Source organism: Petaurus breviceps, unplaced genomic scaffold, assembly GCF_028583685.1.
Source record: "Petaurus breviceps papuanus isolate PSGF00001 unplaced genomic scaffold, PetGlider_PUasm1.0 551, whole genome shotgun sequence".
NCBI classification, from domain to species: Eukaryota; Metazoa; Chordata; class Mammalia; order Diprotodontia; family Petauridae; genus Petaurus; species Petaurus breviceps.
In genome coordinates this window covers 21,403,476-21,428,463 of record NW_027186372.1, presented here as the reverse complement: position 1 = coordinate 21,428,463, position 24,988 = coordinate 21,403,476, and the positions used below count along the sequence as shown (strand labels likewise).

At 35.9% G+C, this 24,988-nt stretch overlaps 1 long non-coding RNA gene across 1 annotated transcript in view; it reads left to right on the top strand.

The window, feature by feature from the left end:
• LOC138172698 (uncharacterized) overlaps positions 1-24,717 on the top strand; it is a 93,218-nt gene extending 68,501 nt beyond the window's left edge. Inside the window, exon 4 of the long non-coding RNA XR_011171229.1 lies at positions 24,329-24,717. This is a non-coding gene — a long non-coding RNA (uncharacterized lncRNA). The remainder of the gene's footprint in view (positions 1-24,328) is intronic.
• The last annotated feature ends 271 nt before the right edge of the window (positions 24,718-24,988 follow it).

The window sequence follows — 24,988 nt, the reverse complement described above, 5'->3', positions numbered from 1 at the left end:
CCCAATTGCTTAAAAAAAAAAGAATACTACTTCACAGTTTCATATAAAATCCTTTTGTTTATGTTTTATCATTTAATTGACAATGCCCATTTTTGGAGTGTTTCTTAAGTGCAGAATAAAAATAAATAAATTTTAAAACAAGGGAAAAAAAGAATTCCAGAAAGAGAGAAAAAAATAAGTCAAATAAGAATGGTAGTGGGAAAATTGGAGAAAGAAGTCAAAACTATGCAAGAAAATTATGAAAAGACAATTAACAGTTTGGTTTTAAAAAAGGCATAAAAATGCTGAAGAAAAAACACCTTACAAACAGAATTGCCCAATTTTTTTTAAAGGTTTACAACTTCACTTAAAAGGCAGAATTGGTCAATGTTTAATAAGCTCACTGAAGGAAATAATTCCTTAAAAATCAGATTTGGGCAAGTGGAAGCTAATGTAAGACATCAAGAAATATAAAAAATTCAAAAGAATGAAAAAATAGAATCAAACATGAAATATCTCACTGTAAAGAACAACTTACCTAGAAAATAGATCTAGGAGAAATAATTTAAGAATTATTGCACTATTGGAAAGCCATGCTCAGAGAAAGAGGCTATACATTATGTTTCAAGAAATTATAAAGAAAAAAAATGAGTAAAGTATTGTACCACCAGCAGGTAAAATAGATGTGCAAAGATCCACTCATCAACTCCTGAGAGAGATCCCAAAATGAAAACTCTCAGGAATATTACATCCAAATTTCTATAATCTCTAGTCAAAGAGAAAATACTTTAAGCAATCAGAAATAGATCATTCATTGTAGTGCTGTGGACACACAGCTAGGCTCACACAAAATTTAGTAGCTACAACATTAAAGTAGCAGAGGTCTTGGAATATGCTATTTCCAGATGACACTAGATTACAAACAAGAATATCCTACAAAGCAAAAACAGTATAATCCTTTCAGGGGAAAAAATGGCATTTAATCAAAGGCATCTAGGACTTTCAAGCATTCATGATGAAAAGACTAGGAATGAATAGAAAATTTGACTTTCAAATAGGACTAAAGAGAATTATAGAAAGGTAAAAATGAATTAGAAATCATAAAAAACTCAATACTCAATAAGGTTAAATTGCTTAAATTCCTATGTGAAAAGATGAAACATGTAACTCCTACACATTTTATCATTTTTAGAGTAGTTAAAAAGACTCTGTGCAGCTAGGTGGCACAGTGGATAGAGGAACAGGCCTGGAATCAGGAAGACCTGAGTTGAAATATGACTTCATACATTAGCTGTGTGACCCCAGACAAGTCACTTGACACTATTTGTCTCAGTTTTCTTATGTGTAAAATGAGCTGGAGAAAGAAATGGCAAACCATTCTAATATCTCTTCTAAGAAATCTCAAATTGGTTCGTGAAGAGTCAGACATGACTGAAAAAGACTGTCATTGGAAGGACTCTACATAGACCAAAAGCATGGGAATGAGTTGAAGATGTTGGGATGATTTCAAAAAAGTATGGATAGGTAAGAAAGAGGGATGCACTGGGAGAAGCAGGAAGGTAGATAAAGAATGGGGAAAATTAAAAGAAGCATTCAAGGAAGAACTTTTACAATGCAGGGGAAAATGTGGTTGGGCAGGCAATGCTTGAAATTCACTCCTATCAATATTGGCTCAAAAAGGGAATACACACACACACATGCATGCATGCACACACACATACACCTACAAAAACACATACCTACTCAGGGTATAGAAATCTATCTTATCCAACAGGGAAGTAGAAAGGGAAGGGATAAAAGAAAGGGAGGTGATAAAAAGGTGGGTGAATTAAGGGTAGCAGTGGTCAGAAGCAAAATAGACTTTTGAGAAAGGACAGGGTAATAGAAGAAAGATGAGGCTAAAAAGAAGAAAATAGGATAAAGGGAAATGCACAGTCAGTAATCGTAACTGTGAGTGTTAATGGAATTTCCAGAAAATGCAAATGGATGGCAGAATGGATTAGAAACCAGAACCCAACAATATGCTTCTTACATGAAAAAGATTTGAAAAATATAGACACACACAGAGTTATAACAAGAGGTTGAAGTAGAATCTATTTTGCTTCAGCTGAAGTAAAAAAGACCAGGTAGCAATCATGATCTCATACAAAGCAAAAATCAAATAATTCTAATTAAAAGAGATAGTCAGAGAATCTTTATCTTGCTAAAAGGTAGCAGAGACAATGAATATTAATACTAAACACATATACACTGAGCATAGCATTGGAATTCTTAAAAGAAAAAAAATGAGTTACAGGAAGAGACAGTAGTGTTATACTAGTGATGGACCTTAACATTTCCCTCTCAGAGCTAGATAAATTTAACCATAAAAGAAATAAGAAAAAAATTAGGAAATAAATAGAATTTTAGAAAATTTAGATATTATAGACCTCTAAAGAAAATTAAATGGGGATAGAAAGGAGTAAATATATTTTGTCAGCTGTACATAGCACCTTCACAAAAACTGATCATGTATTAGAGCATAAAAACCTCACAAGGACATGCAGCATACAAAAAATATTAAAAGCACCTCTTCAGACCAAAATGTAACAAAAATTACATTCAGTAATGGGCATATCTTAAAATTATTGGAAACCAAAAATTTAATACAAAGAATGAATGGGTCAAAAAACAAATCACAGAAACAGTCAATAATTCATTAAAGAGGACAGCAATGAGACAATATTCCATTATCTGTGGGATAACTGGGAAGACATATGAACTGATGCTGAAGTTAACTGAATTGAACATAAACAGATGAACATTGTATACATTAGCAGCAATATTGTAATGATGATTAACAGTAAAAGATTTAGCTACTCTGGTCAATATCAGTTCCAAAATGATTTCAAATGATCCATGTTGAAAAATACTACCCACCTCCAGAGAGAGAACTGATGATCCAAGCTTCTAGGGCAAGGACTCACCATTTATCAAAAATTTCTGAGTAAACTGGAAAGAAATGTCTCTCACCATATACCAAAAGAAGGTCAACATGGGTAAATGATTTAGAAACAAAGGGTAAAGTCATAAGCAAATTATGTGATCATGATAAAACATATTTGTTATATCTATGGATTAGTAAAGAATTTATGACTAAACAAAAGATAGAGAGGCTCACACTTCTCAAATTGACTAACATGACAGAAAAGTAAAATGGCAAATGCTGGAGGGGATGTAGAAAACTATGCACATTAATGGGATTGTGAACTGGGTCAATCATTTTGGAGAAAAATTTGAAACTATGCCCAAAGGTATATAAAATACCTTTGGCACAGTAATAGCACTGCCAGGCCTGTATACCAAAGAGATTTAAAAAACAAAGGAAAAGGATCTATTTGTACAAAAATGTTGATGGCTCTTTCTATGGTAGAAAAAAATTGGAAATTGAGGGGATGCCTATTAATTGGGGAACTACCGAACAAATTGTGGTATACAATTGGGATGGATTACTATTACCTATCTGTGTATGTATGTGTATGTGTGTATCTGTGGCTATAGATAGCTAAAGGTAGAGATATATATGATAGGTAGATATAATACAAAGAGTACTAGATTCTGATCTGGGATCTGGGTCCATATTCCCACTTTGCTATTTACTACCTGTATGACCTTGAACAAGTTACATTGTATCTCTGGACCTTAGTTCCATCATCTATAAATATAAGGGTGTTGAAATAAATGGTCTCTAAGGTCCCTTCTAGCTTGAAATTTATGATGTATATTTATGATTAGAGGATCATTGGACAAATTTATTTCTTCAAAGTAATTTTCAGTGATTTTAATAAATGGGTGGAAGAAACCAAGCTGAGGAAGTATTTTGCTGAACCAAATCAAATGTTGGTTTTTTTTTTTCATAATGAACAAATGATAGGTAAGTAGGATTTTGTATTTTCTATGTATTTTAGTAAATCAAAAATTAAAAAGACGTTATCTAATAAATGTTGCTGGTAAAAACCTGTGCCCCTATTAATATGAATGACCTTAAAGAATATTCATTAAACATTTATTATGTGCCCAGCACTATGCTAAATTCTATAAAGATGCAAATGATGAGATAGTCCCTTTCCTCAAGGAAGTTGTATTCTAATTAGAGAAGACATTGTATATGTTGCAAAAAGGGAGTATATTGTTTTGGAGAGTTACAGTGGTGGCTAATGGCACCATATGGGTATGATTGATGCACCATTTCTCGTAGCAATAGGTGTATTGATTTGATTATGTTTCCAAAACTGGAAACTTCTGTGTGGGATTTGAGATATTGAATGGGTTGGTGAGAAGATGATATATACAGGGTGAGAGGTGATACACAGCTGACATTATAAAGATATGAGAATTTTTAGGTATTCCCCAATTAAGACACTAAGGCACAAGGGTCAGAGTTCTATTGTTGTTAAGTTGTTTTCCAACTGTGTCTGACTCTTCATTTCCTTATTTGGGAAATTCATTTAAAATGGAGTAGTTTGCCATTGCCTTCTCCAGCACATCTATCAGAAGAGGGAACTAAGGCAAACAGGATTAACTGACTAGCCCAGCAAGTAAGAGGCTTAGGCAAAATTTGAACTGAGGAAGATGAATCTTCCTGATTCTCAACCCAGTGCTCTAGCCAGTGTGGCACCTCACTGCCCTAAGAGTTCTATGTCTGAAGAATTCAGCATTCAGGGATAGATGATCTGTACTAATATTCTAGATTAATGTATAGATGACTTGCAATAATTTTGTATAAATGTGTAAGTATAGAGTTAGGCAGTTTCTGAAGTCTCAGTTACTTTTTGACTATTTATATTAATAAGGCCTGATTCCCCCCACCCCAACCCATGCTTCATGTTTTTAAGAAATTTGATGTCCATGTTTCAACTATAAAGAATACTGATTGCTATTATCAGAGACTGGGCAAAGTGGACCATTGTTCTGTTCCTGTATGACAACCCTCATATTAGTGTTAGGGGAAGCAGTATGATAAGGGAGGTCAATCTGTTCTTAGATACATGAAAATGATTCCAAATCCAGGGCAGCTAGGTGGTGCAGTGAATAGAGCACCGGCCCTGGGGTCAGGTGGACCTGAGTTCAAATTTGGCCTCAGACACTTACCACAAACAAACAAAAAAACTAGCCGTGTGACCTTGGGCAAGTCACTTAACCCCCATTGCCCCTCCAAAGAAAAAAAGCAAAAAAAAAAGATTCTAAATCCAATGGTTAAATAAACAATTGATTTCGTTGTTGGAATCAATCATTGGAATGATTGCTCATCATGTTCAATAAAGTATTTTCTTTCAGATACCTATAATATGTTTAAGGTATTTAAATATTTCAAAATTATTCTAAAACAATGGTTCTCAATCTGGGGCTATGATATATACATGTACTTGTATATGTATACAAACATATACACATATTGACATATGTGTATATATTCATATATGTATATACAATTACAATATCAATTGGTTTTATTTGTATGCTTATATATTTTATTGTATGCATTTAAATCATTATTTTGAAAAGTGGCCTATAGGCTTTGCCAAACTAGTCAATGAAATAAACAAAAATGGTTAATGGTTTCTATTCTAAGGCATATATAGGGTCAGGATGAATAGAAAAACATGTCACTGTCTCATATATGTAGCGTGGGACATGTTGCTTGACATAACCCTGACCTTCTTTTTCTTCTCTCTGGGTTGGATCACTCATCCTCAGTTTCTATAAGATTTTCTTAAATTCTCACTTAGATTCTAATAATTGTCATTTTCTATCCTCTCTTCTCTTCTATAATCACTCAATGAGACATCACAAAATGTGACCTAATATATAGTGATTCCTCTCTAACTTAGATTGAGAAACTTCAAATGTTTCTTCTTCACATTTCTGTCACATAGGATACAAATGGTACATATAGAATGGTCTCATAGTCCCAGAAATTCCCGGGGGGAAACCATTCAAATTATAAAACAGTGTGTTACTATATAACTTCTGGGAATCAAAGTACTTCAACCATATTTACAGCCAGTCAATACACACACACACACACACACACACACACACACACACACACACACACACACACACACATATATATATTTGCCACTACAGTGCATTCTTTTGCTCTGAACCTCTCAGAATTTTATGTCTCTTCTTAAGTACTTTTTTTTGTCTCATAACTTCTTGTTTCTGCTGAAGTTACTTTTCTCTGTTTCACACAATGTCTCTTTTCTTCCAATAAATAAAATGTCCACATTGTGAAAGGGATAGTATCTGCATAAGAATGGTATCAAGATGATGGTCCACACACAAATCCTCCCTCTTTGTAGGGAGGTGGTAGAATACAGATGCATAATGTTGCATACACTGTTGGATACATTTGCTGGGGGTAGTCTTGTTTAATGTTTTTATTTTTACAAGGGAATATCCTATGGTGGAGAGTTATTGCAAAGGGACAGTGTGTTCAAAAGCATCAATAAAGCATTTTTTAAAGTAGTATCAGAAGCACCATGTCTTAGGATAATTGAAAGCTATTGAGGATAGCTGAATATAACAAAAGGCTATTTTTTTTCTTGTTAGAGTGAGGAAGAGAGGAGGATCAAAGAATGGCTAAGTTATTTGCTTAGGGTGCACAAGACAACTTTACCAAACATGGAAAGAAACCAAAGCTGTTCAACTCAATCGTTTTGTTTTCTCTCCCAAGGAGAATGATTTGGGATTGTCAAGGGCAGAAAAAAACTGGATAATCAGGAAATGATAGATAAGGGAAGAAGTATACATAGCAAACTGAACATTAGCTGCCCTTTATGATTTCCGTGAACTAAATCCCAGGGTCATGAAGAGAACTGGCAGATGATATTCATAAGCTAGATTTTTAACTAAGCACATGGAAACATTTTTCATACTATTCCATGGCGGAAATAAAGAAATAATATTAATGACAGGTAGATTTAGAAATAGACAAATGGTAAGACCCAAAGAATGGTCATTAAAAAATAAAAAATACAAAACAAGAAAAGCTTCTAGAAGCAACCTAGTCAAAACCCCGCACTTTAAAATTAGAGAACTGAGACTTGGAAGGTAAAATAACTTGCCTAAATCTCACAGAGGAAGTAGAAGGAAGATTAAAAATTCAAACTCAGATCCTTTTTATTCCAAATTCAGCTTGCTTTCTATGGTACTACTTTAATCATCCACCATGGTTTGATGCTAATTTGGAAGGAAATCTATTGGAGAATTGAAGGATTCTTAGCTTGGCCTTGGGCTGTTTAATATTTTCCTAATAACTTGAATGAAGAAAAGTTGGCATATTTATTCAATTTGCCAGTGATATAAATCTGGAATAAAAAGCTAACACATTCGGTGACATATATATATGAACCAAAATGATATATACAGGTTAGAAAATTGGGGCAAATTTAATAAATACAGTTCTCATACTTTTCTTTTTTAATCTGCAAAAAAAAAAATCTGGAGATTTTCATGGACTGCAAATCCAATATTAGCCAATAGTGTCAGGGCAATCAAGGTAGTGAATGCAAAAAAGTGAGAGCATCCAGAACTAGGCAATGTAAGTTTTATTGCATTTTTCTTGGCCAGATGATATCCAGTGTAGTATTTTCAATTCCAGGACCACATTTCAGGAATGTTCTTGAGAGGTATACAGAGGAGGGCAATCAAAATGGTAAAAAGTCAGAGTTCACACTATTTGGTCAGTAAATTAATGGGATATTTAACCTGGAAAAGAGAATATATAATGGATGATATGATTACTATGAACAAATATTTGAAGCAATATCATGGAGAAGAAGGATTTTGTTGGCTCCAGAGAGTGATCTAGGAGGAATGGGGTTGAAGTTACAAAGAAGCAAATTTAACTGTATGGGTGAAAAAACAAAGCAAAGCAAAACTCCATTAAAATTAGAGCTATTCCCAAAATGGAATGGATTGTAGGGGGAGATAGTGAGTTATTTCATCAAGCAGTCTTGTCTGCTTCTTCTCTGGTATATTAGAGATAAGATTTTTGTTTTAAGATCGACTGCTAGTTTCTGGATAGTTTAGATAGCTCCAGTCTGCTTCCAGCTCTGGGAGTCTGTGAGTCTGTGACCTCATTTTCTCTATTGTCTATATAACATATAATGTTATGGGGATCCAACTATTATTCATTCCAGCATTTCCTAGAAAATAGGAATATTTTAAAATAAAATTTAGAAAATTTTAAGGCATCTCAAAATTATGGAAGTATCATTTGAATGCAAAATGGGACTTCTGATAGCTGTTTAGATGGAAGGTTCTATAAAAATATAATATTTCACATTAATAAAGGTTTTATGTGTGTATTACTGGTGAACATTTATGGAGAATTACAAATTGATTTTTATTCTTGTGCTTGTAATTTTTTGGCATTATTAAACTTTGAGATGATTTTCCATTACATGACAAATACAAATGTTTTAGTGGTATAGAGTAAAAATGAATTATTAATGTTGATTTATATTATAATTTACTTGCCTCAAAATAATTCTATCCCCACATTAGTGTTGAAAAGTAAAATTCAACACTCTTTTATAAAAGAAATATTTTTATTGGTTTATAATTGGATCATGTTTACTGAATAAAGTGATAATAGAATTCACAGATGAAAATTAGACAATATTGATTTTTTATGTTTTATTTAATCATGAACATTTGTGAGGTTTCATGAATAGCATATGTTGTCCACAATTACAGGCTTTACTCAAAACACAAACTCATTTATCTGGTGGCAATTTCTCTATAAAAGTCAGTGCTTCAATCACTTTCAAATATATATATGTGTGTGTGTGTATGTGTGTGTGTGTATGTATTAGAAATTACTTTGTCAAGTGACTGATCATGAATATATTAGAAAAGATTTTAAAGAGAATTCCAATATATAATAGCTAATTGTGATAAAGAAAAATGAACAATCCTTTGCATTTAAATCTATTATCTTGCTTTTTCTCACAACAATCCTTCAGGGTAGTTTGGAGAAGGAATTGTTATCCTCATTTGAGGGATGATGAGGCAGCACCACAGAGAGGCCAAATAGTAGTCAACAGCCAGTTAATGCCAAGCTCAAAATGAGAGAACAAGTTTTCTGACCACTAAGGCCAGTGTTCCTTTTTTAAAAGCACTGTTCTTGTTTACTAAATAGTTTCTTCCCAAAGAGGATCACCAGAAGAACTAGCGAGTACTGGAATTCCACTTTAAGAAATAGAAATATTTAATACAAGGCAGGCCCAACTTGACCTCCCTCTAGGGGGTATTTATTCATTGGCTTCTCAAAAGTCAAGATAATGTAATTCAATCTCACATCTATTTGTTTTGAAGCCATTTTTCCCCCATAGTGCCTGTGCTAGTTGCCTTATGTTATACAACACTGTGTAAAAAATAATCCCTGTCCTCAAAGATCTTATATCATTAAGGGGGATAAGACTTGTATATATAAAACTGTAATATAAATTAAGGACATAGGACAGGTGCAATGCTTGCCAGTTCTCATAGGAATAGAGAGATAGGAAAGCACAGTGTCCAGAAGAAGAATACAAGGAATTTCTTTGGGAAAAGACTATAGGGTATATGAATATAAAGATGAGGAATTGTTTCATGGAACAAAACATACGTCTGTTCACATATGGTTTATTCCATGTTAACCACAGTTAATCCTAGTGAGTTGTAAGAAAACTATAAGTAGAAGAGCTATGACTCTCAAATGATGTAATGGACATATAGCACTTTGTAAAACTTCAGGTTTTATATAAATGCTTGCTGTTTATTATTATTATTATTATTATTATTAATTAGGTGGTGATGACTTCATTCCAAGAACCTGATACTTCACTCCTAGTGAGCTCAAGAACATTTATACCACAGTACAGTGGTGTGCTGGTAAATGTTTAACAGCTAGAATGTCCCGTAAAAATGTGTACCACAGGCTTTTAAATTTAATCTGCATTACTTCCACTTTCATAAGTCTAGAATCTCAACAAAACAATAAATCAAGCCCGGATTTCTAGTTATTACCAATTTCTGATGTAGAAACATTCACACAAAATTTAGTAATTAGCCCTCGTGAGCTGGTTAGGGATGGCTCCAGCATATACTTGACTTTAAGTAGAGCATAAGAGTACTTAAACAGAGATCGGTAATGTATGGAGTGCAACCCTTCAGTGAAGGATGACTGAGATTCTTATTCTACTTCAGTTGTCGATATTTTTCCTTATCATTATTGACACATTTTTAGCATTAATCTCTCTCTCCCCTCACTGATATCCAGTGAGACATCTCTTGTAACAGAGGATTAAAAAACAGGAAAAATGAGTAGTTGATTAGAAATAACCACTACAAAGGCAGGGTCTCACCTGAGCTCTTCCAAATTCCCATCCAAACAACTTTAAATAATGTCTCAAAATGAATTCTGGAATGGCAGAACCCACAAACAATGTGGTGAAGGGGAGTAGAAGCAGGACCTCTGCTGGGCTCCGGCTTGCACCTTCCCTAATGCATGTAAAAGGGGACTCTAAACAAACTTTGGAGCTGCAGAACCCACAAAATGACACAGAGAAACTAACCTCCTGCTGAGGACAGCCTGGCAGGCCAGCAAGAATCGGCAAGCCCAGCGCTCTGGGAGCTGAGCCCAGACCCACCCGAAGCATTAGCCCCAGGGTGGGCCTGACCAGCGGCTGGCCAGAGGGACTCCAGATCAGCAGCAGCTGTGGCCATTTCCAGATTTACCAACACATAGATGCAAAGGACAAAGTGAGAGGTCAGTGCAGTCTGGACTTTGGGACCCAGTAAGTGGGAGTGCATAGCTTTTGCCCCCAGGGCGAGAAGCCGCTGAGACTCCAACACAGCCAGCTAGTGCCACTGCAAAGCTCAGCAAAACTGAGTATCATGTTTCAGGGGAAGATATGGTCATTCAGTGGAATAGAGGACTTTTAAGCATTCCTGATGAAAAAACTATAGTTGAATAGAAAATTTGACATCCAGATACAAGAAGCAAGAGAAGCATGAGAAGGTAAGCAGGGAAAAGAAATCATAGGGAACTTATCAAAGTTGAACTATTAACATTCCTACATGGAAAAACAATAATTGTAACTGATGAAACTTTTCTCAGTAGTTGAAGGGAATAGAAATATATATGTCTATATATGAGGGTATATGGGCATATGAGTATATATGTGAATGTGTATATATGTATATGTATATATATATATATATACACATATATATGTTTACAGGTGTACATAGATAGAGGGCACAGGACCAATTTAACAGGAAGGGATGATACTTAAAGGGTGAAATTAAGAGGTGAGAGAGGAATATAATGAGAGGAGTGGTGAGAGACAGAATGGGGTAAACTATCTCATATAGAAGAAGCAAGGGAAAATGTTTACAATGGAGGGGAAGAATAGGAAGGCAAAAGAGAATGGGTCAACCTTATTCCCATTGAATTTGGCTTGAGGAGGGAGGGCAGGCTTGGGGGGAGGGAAGTTGGGAGCACTCACTTTTGAAAAGGGAAGGGATCAAAGTAGAGAATAGAACAAGTTGGGATAGGAGGGAGGAAAATATAGTCAGTTTTTACAATATATCTGCTATGTTATTGTTTTGCATTAGCCACACATGTACAACCTATACTGAACTGTTTAATCTTCCCAATAAGGGTGGGAAACAAGGGAGGAAGGGAATGAATCTGGAATTCAAAGTTTTAAATTCAAATACTCAAATATATATATATATATATACGTATATATATATATATGCACACACACTATTATTAATGCTATTTTACATGTAATTGGGAAATAAGATATACAGGCACTAGGGCATAGAGATCCACTGGAAAAGTCAAAAGGGTTATGGGAGAAAATATGGGAGAGAGCAGATTGGAGGAGGGGATATCCTGTGGGACTGCTATTTTGGGGGCGGTGGGTAGGGGAAAAACGGAGAGAAAATTTATAACTCAAAATCTGGCAGAAATGAATGATGTAAATCAGAAGTTAATAAAGCATTTGAAAAAAAATAGAAAAAAAAAGAATGTGGTGAAGCAATTTTCCAGCCCAAGGTAACTTAGAAAGTCAGTATGAAAAGTCTGTAACACCAGAGTGTGAGTGTAATGCAGTCCAGCACAGTCTGGACTCCAACAAAGCAGCAACAGGTCTTAGGGCAACTGAATCAGTGAACACAACAGCAACTCTCAGAATTTTCAGCCCACAGATGGTAAGGAAGTCTGACAACTGGATAGAAGATTATAGTAGTCCCTTTGCTGGCACTGAGTTCAGACCTTTGTTGTATCATCCATACAAAGACCTGGTTCTCTTTCCTGGGTGGCAGTCCCAGAGTGAGAAGGAGATACTAGCAAAGAAAATATAGTTGCAGGGCAGTGGGGACTCTGTCATAGTTCTGTGGTGGAGAAGAATGTGTGTGGTCTCTCACAGACCAGGGCACAAGCCATGAGAGCAGTGACCACACCTCTCCTTAGATCATACCACCTTGGAAGAACTAAAAACTTACAAACCCATCAAAATAGCTCTAAGAGTGTCAGCAAGAAAGGGCTGAGGTTTGAGATAGCACCACCTCAATCTTGGGACTAGAGCCCCATTCTAACATAGAATTAAAGATCAAGAATTATGATGGAAAAATAAGCAAACAATAACAATAAAAGAATCTGACTATAAAAACTTACTATGGTGACAGAGAAGATGAAAACAAAAACTTATAAGTCAAAACTGCTACATTTAAGCCTCAAAGAAAAAAATGTGAATTGGTCTCAGGTCAAAAAAAAGAAGAAGAATTCCTGGAAGAGATCAAAATGCATTGCAAAAAATAAGTAAAGAGTAAACATTTGGGAAAAGAAAGGAGAGTGGTACAAGAAAATAATGAAAAAAGGTCAACAGCTTGGTAAAGGAAGCATAAAAAATATTGAAGAAAATTACACCTTAAACAGTAAATACACCTTAAATAGTAAAAGAGGCACAAAAATCCACTGAAGAAAAGATCTCCTTGGAAAGTAGAATTTGCAAAATGAAAAATGGGGCACAAAAGTTCATTGAAGAAAATGATTTCTCAAAAATTATAACAGGGAAAGGGGAAGTTGAAGACTTTATAAGACTTCAAGAAATAATAAAACAAAACCAAAAGAATGAAAAAACAGAGGACAATGTGAAATATCTCATTGGAAAAACAACTGACCTGGAAAATAGACACAGAAGAGATGTTAAAATTAGTGGACTTCAGGAATCAAAATGGTGGAGTAGAAACAGGACTTCCACACAGCTCTGCTCCCAACTCATGTAAAAATTACTCTAAACAAAATTTGGAGCTGCACAACCCATAAAATGACATAGAAAAGCTAATGTCTTGCTGAGGACAGCCTGGCAGACCAGCAGGAAGGGGCCAGCACAGTGCTCTAGGAGCCGAGCCAAGCCCTGTGTGAGCCAGAGGTTTTAGCCTTAGGGTGGTCACAAGCAGCAACTGGCTGGAGGGACTTCACATCATCAGAAACTGTGGCAGTTTCCAGAATTATCAACTCATACAGGCTAAGGAGAAAGTGAGAGGTCAGTGCAGTTTGGACTATGTGAAACGGGAGTTTGGGAGTGTGGTCTGGCATTTGCACCTGGGACAAAAAGAAGTGGAGGCTCCATGGCACTGCAGCTACCACCTCCTGGCTGCTTCAGAGCTCCTGGCCTCCAGATTGTAGGGGGACCAAGTTATCAGTCTGAGCGGTAATCGCTTTTGCTTTAATCTTCTTGGATCTGGACCACTGTCTAGGGTGAAGGTTCTGGGGTGTGTTACCAGTTTGCAAGAGTATGTGGAGGCTTTAGAAAGGGCACCCAACTAATAGCTCCAACAGTTGTGAAAGCCCCAGTGATTGGGATAAAGCTCCTCTCTCTGGTAGCAGCGTTCTACTGTGGCAAAAAGCACAAAAGTCAAGTAATTGAGTGGCAACAAGAGCAAGCAAAAGAAGCAAAGCAAGCAGAGTAATCTGACATTAGACTCCTATTTTGGGGACAAAATGGATCAAACTATGGAACAAGAGGAAGACAGTGAATTCAGAACTCCTGCACCAAAAGCTTCCAAGAAAAATATGAGCTGGTTACAAGCCATAGAGAAGCTTAAGAAGGATTTTGAAAACCAAATAAAAGAAGTGGAGTAAAAATTGGGAAGAGAGATGAGAACCATGCAAGGAAATTATGAAATGAGAGTGAACACCTTGACTGAAGAAAATAACACTTATAAAATAGACTAACTCAAATGGCAAAAGAGACTCAAAAAGGCAATGAGGAGAGAAGAATGCCTTAAAAAGCTGAATTTTACTGATGGAAAAAATAATCTCAAAAGCTCACTGAAGAGAATCATTGCTTCAGAATTAGACTGGAGCAAATGGAAGCTAGTGACTTTATGAGAAATCAAGATACTATTAAACACATCCAAAGAAATGAAAAAAAAAATAGAAGGTAATGTGAAATATCCCTTTGGAAAAAATACTGACCTAAAAAATAGATCCAGGAGAGATAATTTAAAAATTATTGGACTTCCTGAAAGTCATGATCAAAAAAGGAACCTAGAAATCATCCTTCAAGAAATTCTCAAGGAAAATTGCCCTGATGTTTTAGAACCAGAGGGCAAAACAGATGTTGAAAGAATCCACTGATCACCTCCTGAAAAAGATCCCAAAAAGAAAACTCCCAGGAATATTATAGCCAGGTTCCAGAATTCCCAAATCAAGGAGAAAATATTACAAACAGCCAGGAAGAAACAATTTGAGTATTGTGGAAACAAAGTCAGGATATCACAGGATCTGGTGGCTTCTATACTGAAGGATCAAAGGGCTTGGAATATGATATTCCAGAGGGCAAATAAGCTGGGATTAAAACCAAGAATCTCCTACCCAGCAAAACTGATTATCATGTTTAAGGAGAAAATATGTTCATTCAATGGAATAAAGGACTTTCAAGCATTTTTGATGAAAAAATCAGAGTTGAATAGCAAATTTTATATTCACATACAAGAAGCAAGAGAAGCATGAGAAGGTAAACTGGGAAAAGAATTCATAAGGAACTTATCAAAGTTGAACTATTTACATTCCTATGTGGAAAAATGATAATTATAACTTATGAAAGTTTTCTCAGAATGAGAATATTTGAAGGGAATAAGTGTGTGTATACATATATGTTTATACACACATATATATGTCTATATAGGAGGGTATATGGGTATATGAATACATATTTGAATGTGTGTATATGTGTGTGCAGGTGTACATAGACAAAGGGCACAGAACCAATTTAATAGGAAGGGATGATACTTAAAAGGTGAAATTAAGAGGTGAGAGAGGAATATAAAAAGAGGAGATGGGGAGAGACAGAATGGAGTAAATTATCTCATATAGAAGAGGCAAAGGAAAACTGTTACAATGGAAGGGAAGAACAGGAAGGCAAAAGGGAATGAGTCAACCCTATTCTCATTGAATTTGGCTTAGGGAGGGAAGGAATGACATATATACTAAATAGGGTATCTCACCCTACAGGAGAATAGGGGGGGATGGAATGAGAGGGAGAATGATGGAAGGAAGGGCAGGCTGGGGGGGAGGGAAGTTGGAAGCACCCACTTTTGGAAAGGGACAGAATCAAAGTAGAGAATAGAACAAGTTGGGGGGTGGGATAGGATGGAGGGATATATAGTCAGCCTTTCACTATATATCCACTATGGAAATATGTGTATAGCTACACATGAACAACCTATACTGAACTGTTTAATCTTCCCAATAAGGGTGGATAACGAGGTAGGAAAGGAAAGAATATGGAATTCAGTTTTAAAATAAAATGTTTAATATATATATAATTTTACATGTAACTGGGAAATAAGATATACAGGCCCTGGGGCATCAAGTTCCACCGTGCCCTACTGTAATGTAATGCCAAGGAAAGGCAACTTCCCAAGGTTCAAAATACCAGCATAGGTGCTCTCCATTTTATTCAGTGACAAATTAAGAATAGAGAAGATCAAAACATGACATCATTCAAAATACAGCATTCACTAAGTGTGATTAAATAATCTCCAAGTACTACCCCACCCCAGGATTTTACATTCATTCAATCAATTACAAAGTCCCTGTTCTAAATACTTCTCCACCCCTAGGCTGTACCTTCATTTAGTCCATCACAAAGCCCCTCTTCTCAAATGGAGATTAGTTTCCAATCATAAGTAAAGTACATTCATTTGTTCAATCATAGAACACAAAAAGGTCAAAAGTTCCCCACCCCTGGATCACAATTGAATCTACCCCAGAGTTACAACAAGTTTAAACACAGCACTTAATACCCAAATGGAGGTCTTCATCTTGACAGGAGGCAAGTTCTCAGCAATCTTTGTTCCTGGGGAGACAAAGCTCAGCAAGGCCACAAGATACATTGCCAGTCTCTTCATTAATTTATTCTCTGTCTGCAGAACAGTCCTAGGACCCCTGATAACATTAGCAAAACCCTCTTCCAGGATTTCTGTAAACATACAACAAGAAAATCCTTCTTCAGGGCTTTGGAACCAACAGAAAGGTTCCCAGACCCCTGCAACAACAGCACTGTCCTTCACCAGTGGACAGTATTTGCTCTCTGTCTGTAGAACAGTCTCAAGAGCTCTGAACCAACAGAAAGTTTCCTAGCCTTCTGCAACAACAGCACTGTCTTTCACCAATGGACAAATCTGGCAAAACAACATCAAAACAGACAGACAAAGTACCAGCATAACAGCCATGTCTCCTTAGTCTTTGGCAGCTCTGGGTGGCAGGTCTCAAAAGTCCTGGGCAATTCAAAGTGGCCCTCAGCAATCTTCTCAGTCTCTCTCTGCCTCCAAAGGTGCTGCTTCCAAAAAATTCTTCTGCTTCTCCCTTGTGTCTCTCCAAATCTACATCACCAGCTCCTCCCAGTTCAGCCCTCTCTTTTCATGTCAACAAGTCCATCCCACAAGTGGGATTAACAAGCTCTGGGTTTTAACACCAAAAACCAAGCCAGTAAAGAGGGATCTTTATATTCCATTACTATTACACCTACTGGAAAGTCAGAGGGAGTATGGAGGAAGATATAGGAGAGAACAGATTGGGGAAGGGGATATTCAATGGGATTGCTGTTTTGGGGTGGTGAGTAGGGGGAAAATGGGAAGAAAATTTGTAACTCAAAACCTTGTGGAAATGAATGATGTAAACTAAAAGATATAAAAGAGTGAAAAAACAATTAGTGGACTTCCTGAAAGCCATAATAAAACAAAACAAAACAAAAAAATCCCCAGAAACAAAAGCAAAACAACAACCAAAACCAAACCAATCCTAAACATCATCTTTTGAGAAATGATCAAGGTAAAATGCCCTGATATTCTAGAACCAAAAGATAAAATTCAAATAAAAATACTCCAAAAATCACCTCTTGAAAGAGAAATCAAAATGAAAACCCCCAGAAATATTATAGCCAAATTTCAGAGTTCCCAGGTCAAGGAGAAATTATTGCATGAAATCAGAAAGAGATAACTCAAATATTGTGGACCCATAGTTGGAATAGCACAAGAACTAGCAACTTCTACATTGAAGGGTCAAACAGGGCTTAGAATATGATATTTCAGAGTGCAAAAGTACTAGTATTACATCAAGAATCATATACCCAACAACACTGAGTGTAATCATTTGGGGAAAAAGTGGAAATTCATTGAAACAGTTGACTTTCAAGCATTCCTGATGAAAATACCAGAGCTAAATAGAAAATTTGATTTTCAAATACAAGACTCAAGAGAAGCATAAAAAGGTAGACAGGAAAGGTAAATTGTAAGGGACTTAAGGTTAAACTGTTGACATTTCACACGTGAAGATGATACTTAAACTGAAAAGAACTTTGCCATTTTGGGGACAGTTAGAAGAAGTGTATATAGACAGAGTGTGAGTTGAGTATAATGGGATGATATTTTTAAAAATTAAGATGTGAGAAAGAAGAATGCACTGGGAGAAAGGCAAAGGGAGAAGTAGAATAGCACAAATTATTTCATATAAAAGAGTCAAGAAAGAGCTTTTGCAATAGATGGCGTGATACGGGAGGTTGCAGGGAACACTTGAAACTTACTCTAATCAGAACTGGCTCAGAGAGGGCATAATATACACACTCAGCAGGACACAGAAATCCTTCTTACTCTCCAGGAAAGTAGGAAGGGAAAGGGCTAAGAAAAGGGGGAGTACTCATAGAAGGGAGGGCAGATCTGGGGAGTTAGCAGTTAGAAGCAAAATGCTTTTGATTAGTTACTGGTTGAAAGGAGAGAGAGAATAGAATTAATGGGAAGGGAGGATGGAGAGAAATGCTGTTAGCAATCATATTTGTAAAAAAAAATGAATCCAGTTTCTCCAATAAAAGCCTCATCTCTCAAATATACAGATAAATTAGACAAATTTATAAAAACAAGGGTAATCGCCCAAATGATAAATCATCAAAAAATGTGAAGTTAATTTTCAGATCAAGTAACCAAGACTATCTATAGTTTTAACATGACTGAAAAAAAAACAAAGTAGATTGTTAATTCAATTGGTTAATTTTTGACTGCAGTAATTTAGCAATACTAATTAAGTAATTTTGTCAGAATTTCTTTGCTTTTAACTTCATTAAAGCTTCAGGAAGTGACAAGCTCTTGATCACTGTCGGTCTTCAACTACTTGTTGAAAATGTTTTAGAGTAGTGGTATCAAACTGAAATAGAATCAGGTTCCTGTAAGCCACATACTGACTTAGAAAACCACAAACTAACATAATCTATTTTGTATTAGAAATGCATTTATTTTGCTACACATTTCCCAATTACATTTTTCAACTGGTTCTGCAGAGTGACCCATTCACCAAACACTTGATACATTTGTTTTAGACAAGATTTTGCTTTAGGTTTGGATTAATCTCAAAGACCTCTGACATCCCTTTCAGTTCTATGATTCATGTTTAATCTTTGTGTTCTTAGCAGTTAGCACAATTTATTGTATGATATTGGAGCTAAATGAATATTTGTTGAATCAAATGGAAATATGAGATTTCAGCTTAGATTAAGGAGTACAGGATTTATCTGCTTTTTCCTGCCATGAGATAGTAACACAATTTGAGGACTGACACTACTAGTATGGTTACATAATATTATTTTATGGAATCATTCTATTAGCCTTGATTCTCACTCAAATTTCTCTGGCAACCCCTATAAAAGCTAACAATCTCTGGTGAAGTACAGAATTAACAATAACAAAACTATGCATTTGGAGTGGATTTTATAATGAATTAGACTTCATTTTGTACATGTGAAATTTCATGAAGTAGTTTTCCAAATGAAATATTATAGAGGACTTATATACAGGGTAGAAAATAATGACCTAAGAAGTTTAAATTTTGTGACCAAACCTGCATGCAGCCAGTGAAAAATGTAGGGTTGCCACTGGACATTCACTCTGGTTTGTCACATGTTCCTTGCCAATCAACCATTGTCAGTCACTTTCTAGTCTAACTTATCTGCAGCTGAAAGTTTAGCCTGTTTTAATTTGGCACCTATCTACTGCAAAGTTGTGGAAGTCTGGATGTGACATAGAGACATTAGACTCTCTGAACCATAGTTTCTTTATTAATTAAGCATGATGTCTCACAGGGTTATTGGGAGGAAAACTCTTTGCAAACTATAAAGGGCCTTGAAAATGTAAATTTTTGTTGTGCTATCATTATTACATATTCCAATGCTTCTAAAGATCTGAGATTTCATTGGTGTGGGTTCTTTCACATCTTAGTAGATAAATTTTCTAATTTATCATAGCCAAAAATACTTCAGTGCTTGGTGGTCAGCTCTAGGAATGGTGAGTCTTTCTTCACTTTACTGGGCTGGCCTCAATCGTTAAGTTTTTCTGAATTGGTAAATGAATTTCTAGAGTTTGTGTTCCACCATCTTTGCAATTAAAATGAAGCTTAATCCATATCAAGATTAGTCACCTGAATAGGGCTTTAGTAGAAGTAACATGTTGTAGTAAGTTAAAAGACTGATGGATTTGGGATCAGAGGGATCAGCTACAGCTCTGGCACTTGTGACCTAGGTCATACTGACTCCCGTACATTGATATTTCTCAAAGTTTGTTACATAGCTTATAGTTTTTCTCTCTTCCTCAGCTCATGATCTCATACATATTAATTCTCTCTTAAAATCTCTAATAAGTCCATTTCTCAACTTCCTTCCCATGACCAACTCCTCCACTGCACCTTGACCACACACAACAATGGTGATACTCTTCCTGATCTTGCCATTATCCTCAAATGTACTACCTCCATTCAAGATTTCCAAAATTTTCTTATATGACCATAATAAATCAACTTTCCATACCATTTGGCTAATTCCAGTTTTTGAGAAGTTATTTTCCTCAGAAGGGTTTTCTATCTCTTTTTGCAAAGCTGTTAATTCTCTTTCCATAATTTATTGACATTGCTCACTTCTTTTCCCAATTTGATCTTTCACTATTATTTGGATTTTACTCTCTCTCTCTCTCTCTCTCTCTCTCTCTCTCTCTCTCTCTCTCTCTTTCTCTCTCCCCCTTCCCCCACTCCTCTTTCCCTCTCTGTCAAAATCTTTTTCTTTAACTCTTCTATAAATTCTTGTGGGACTTATATCCAATATTCATTTTTCTTTAAGGCTTTGCTTGTAGATGTTTTCAAATCATGTTTTCTTTTATGTATGTGTACTTAGCTTCCTTATTGCCACACTACTTTTCATTGTTTTATCCTTTTTTATTTGTTCATTCTTCCACCCTACTTCTTTACTTTGAACTTTATATTAGTGTTTGAGTCTGCTCATTTCTAGAGATGTTTGTCCTGCGCTTCTGACTTTTTATGTTCTTCTGCTTAATTTCACAGCTCAGTTTGGATACCTGCAAGTTTTGTCTCCAAAATGGTGTGTTTTGGGGAGAGATTTTTTTTTGGTTGTTTGTTTTTGTTTTGTTTTGTTTTACCTGCCCTCCTGGGAAGAAATTCAATAGGTCAATGGATTGTATTGCATTGTATGTGGTGGAGTTTCAGCAGATTACTGCTAATCTTAGTTGTTATTAGCCAACTGGTAGGTTTATCAGTTCAGAGCAGTTGAACATCTTGACTCCCCTTTAGTGTTGTTTTTCTGCCCTCTTTATTTCACTATAGACATCTGTGTGAGGTTTAAGGTTAGAACTGAAACACTTTCAATCCTTCTCCCCTGCTCTCCACCACACATCTTGGACTCAGAGACACACAGCTAAGATTTTGGAAGTTGTTCCTTGCTCTGTACACAGCTTGTGTATGCTCCTCTGAATCCTGGAACTGTGACCCAGAATTGGATAATGGGAGATAGAATTGCTAGCTGACACCTGTTACTATTCTTATCAGTGGTTTAATGGTCCCTTGGATATTTTTTTCTGCTCTAGTGTTTTAAGTCATGGTGATCAGTCACAGCCCTCTTGCAATTCCTGGACAGTTTAAACTTTCCCCCAGGGATCTCCTTCACATTATTAATGTGCTTAACAATTCCTTTCTTTATTGACTTTTGACAGTGTCTAAATTATCACAAACTTGAGATTCAAAAATAACTTCTAAATAATCTACTAAAGTAATTTTTTGATGGTCATGTTAGATACAATAGATTCTAAAGGATTATGGGACAAAAGGTGATAGCAAGGGCTGTGCTGGAGACTGCTCAAACCAGCTCATAAGAAGTGATTGTTAAAATTTCAGTGGGCTTCTTTACATCAAAGAAATTGGAAAATGCTACAAATCAGAGCTTGATTTCTCATTTTCTTAACTGTCTAGACTTAAAACAATGGTAGAGAAAATGTTAATAATACAGTTTAAAAGTGTGTCATGCTTAATGTGTGCGTGTATGTATGAGTGTGGAGTAATGGTTATTAAATATTTGGCATCACATCCTTAGATAAAGCACTACTATTTCACATGCACATGCCTAGTATTTGATAGCATTTTTATCTAATTACATTCAATAGTTTGTAATTAGAATTCTTGTGTGTAGATTGGAATTGTTCATAGATACAAATAAATATAATTATTCACTGAAAGGGGTGTATGTGTGTGTTGGTGTGTGTTAAGGGTGTGGTGGTGGTGGTGGTTTAGTGTATTTTCTACCATACAGGTAAAAACAACATGATACAAATATAGGGGGAAAATGCCACTGATGATTTTCACTTTTTGCCTAAGACAAAATGCTGTTTATCACAATACCTGTTCATACTGTAATGTAAAATCAATGGATAGAAAATTGTTTTTTTGAAGTACTGCTTTTGCTAAATCAGGGATTCATATATAAAGCCATTTTCTGTGATTTCCTACTCTTACAAGCCTTATTAACAAAAGTGTGATGTGGCAATGTAGAAAAATATGCAAGGAATCTAGAATAAAATTCATTTTACTGTTTGATTCTCTTTTTTTCCTATTTAGAATAGGTTTAATTATTTGACTGATGAACTTGTTAAATCTTCTGTATGACCTTCCTCCCTATATGCGTTGTGGTTTGGGATTTGGGGTACCCTGAAATGTAAGGGTTCCCGGGGCAGGGGTCTGCCTCAAAATAATTTGACCACTCAAGGCTTTCTGTCAAAGTAGCAAAGTTTATTTACGATGCCAGTAGAAGCAGGCTAGATTCTAAGAATCCTCACAATTCAATGGGGGCAATATTAGTACATATATAAGAGAAAAAACAGTGAGAAAATCTGGAGGGATTGAGGAATAGTATATAGCTGGTGGTGGGCAAAACACAGGCAATGAAAGGAGTTAAGTCGTCTGGGCTGGGTCAGAGAGCCATGTTGAAAGGACAGGTAAAAGGATTTTTGAATATCTGGATAGGCCAGGTGGGTCAAATGCCTCAGACTGTGAGGCATTCAGGGACTGTGTTGCTTTTAAAAACATAGTCTTTTCCTTTTAGGGGTCCAGGTCCCATTACCTTATCATTGTCAATTTTATCTAAATAGTATTTTTTTCCCCCATCCACTCTTCATTAATCAAACTGAGACTAGATTTGGGTACATGCTTTTGCTTTTTTAAAATAAACTTCTATAGATCAGAGTATCTCTCTTTATTCACTGTTTTCTCCCTTGGTATCTAAAATAGATGTTTGAACAAGGTAAAGACCCAACAAGTTTGAGTGGAATTGACTGTCCACATTTCAATATGGCAGTTCTGTTCTTTCTTTTGGTTCTGATTCCAAGACATTTTTTAAATTAGGTTTCACTTATATAACTGATTCAATGCCTTTAACTTCAATTTCAAAAATTTAGTAGGAAGTATTAGATGTTTCTGAATCATTAAAGTCATTGATTGATTATTTAGAAATATTGAGAAATATAGAGAGGCAACCTAGATAGCAGCATCCACAAAATGTAGAGTGGTGTTGGGTGAAAATTTTAAGACAATTACTTTGATTTAGGATCATAATATTTTAGAATTAAAAATTACCTTTGAAATTATCTGCTTAGTTACTTTTATTTTGTAGAAATTAAAGTATTAGGCTGTTTCTTTCCCTAAGTAATATATGCATATCTTGAAATATGTAATCAAATAATTAAGGATTATCAGCCCCTGAGAGTTTGGTCTAAGAAAGAAAAACAAATTAAGTTTTCTGAACATTTATTTCTCTTAAACAGGTAAAGCACACACACACACACAACACACACACACACACACACACACACACACACACACACACACACACATATATATATATATATATATCACATTGTACTGGCAAGCAAATAAATAAACACCTTGTTTCAGCTATTTAGTTGACATCATGTTTTAGTTCAAGTTTCTTCTGAGCCTTGCTCATGATTGAGAAGCAGAACTTGTGAACCACACAAGTTGTGAACTCTAAAACCTGTGAACTCCTGTTGCTGATGAAACAGGAAGGGCAGGAGCTAATGATAATATGTAAGGAGAGGCCCAGGCTGGAGAGAGCAGAACTGAGAAGGGAGTTCTTGTGGTAGAGAAGGAGAAAACTTGCTATATTCTGGCACTCTATGTTTGTCTCTTCTGTCTGTGTTGATGTTTGTTTGTGATACTTTCTACAGAAGCCCTGAGACCTTACTGGAAGCCCTGAAAGAGGATTTTCTGATTGTCTGTTTGCAGAAGTCCTGGAGGAGGGTTTTGGAGGTCCTGGGACTTTACCGATGATTTGTGTTGACCTCTTGGACCTTATTTGTGGGTCTGTGTTGATTTCACAGGCAGATAGTGAATTGATGATGGCGCCAGCAATGTGTATGAATGTTTTTTTGGTTCTGTTAAACTTTGTCTTCCCAGAAACAGGAACTGTGAAGGATTTGAGGTGGACTGGAAACTGTGAGCTTCAATATGGAACAGGAACTGGACAAGGAACTGGGCAAAAAACTGGCCAAGCAGCTGGACAAGGAACTGGGAGCTGCCTGCCTTCGAACCCAGGTGACAGTGCTATAGATTTGGGCAGGAGCTGGGACCCTGGAAGAGGAACCATGGAAGCTGAGAGCCAGCCTCGAGTCAAGATGAAAAGATCTCCTCCTTGGGTATCTGATGTTGACTGAGAAGATTAGGATTTACTGTGACCTAGGGGTGGAGAACTTTGACCTTTGTACTTTGTGTCCATTCAGGAGACAAGACTCCTTAAGGATGATTGAATTAAGGACTTACTGAATGATTGAGTTACTAAATGAACGTACTTTGTTTAAAACTATGTGGCCACTTTGGTGAAAACTATGTGGCCATTTTAGTGCTAAGTTGTTAAGTTATAACATTTTGAACACTGTACTTTGATTTCTGTGAATTTCTTAGTTTGTTAATGAATAAATATAGAGTTCACTATACTGTGTAATCTGAATCATGAAGCTGTTCACAGTAGCAGTCCTCTAGAAAGCTGCTGTTCTTGGCTTTACATGCATGCATGTATGTATGTATGTATGCATGTATGTATGTGTATAGAGCTGTAGT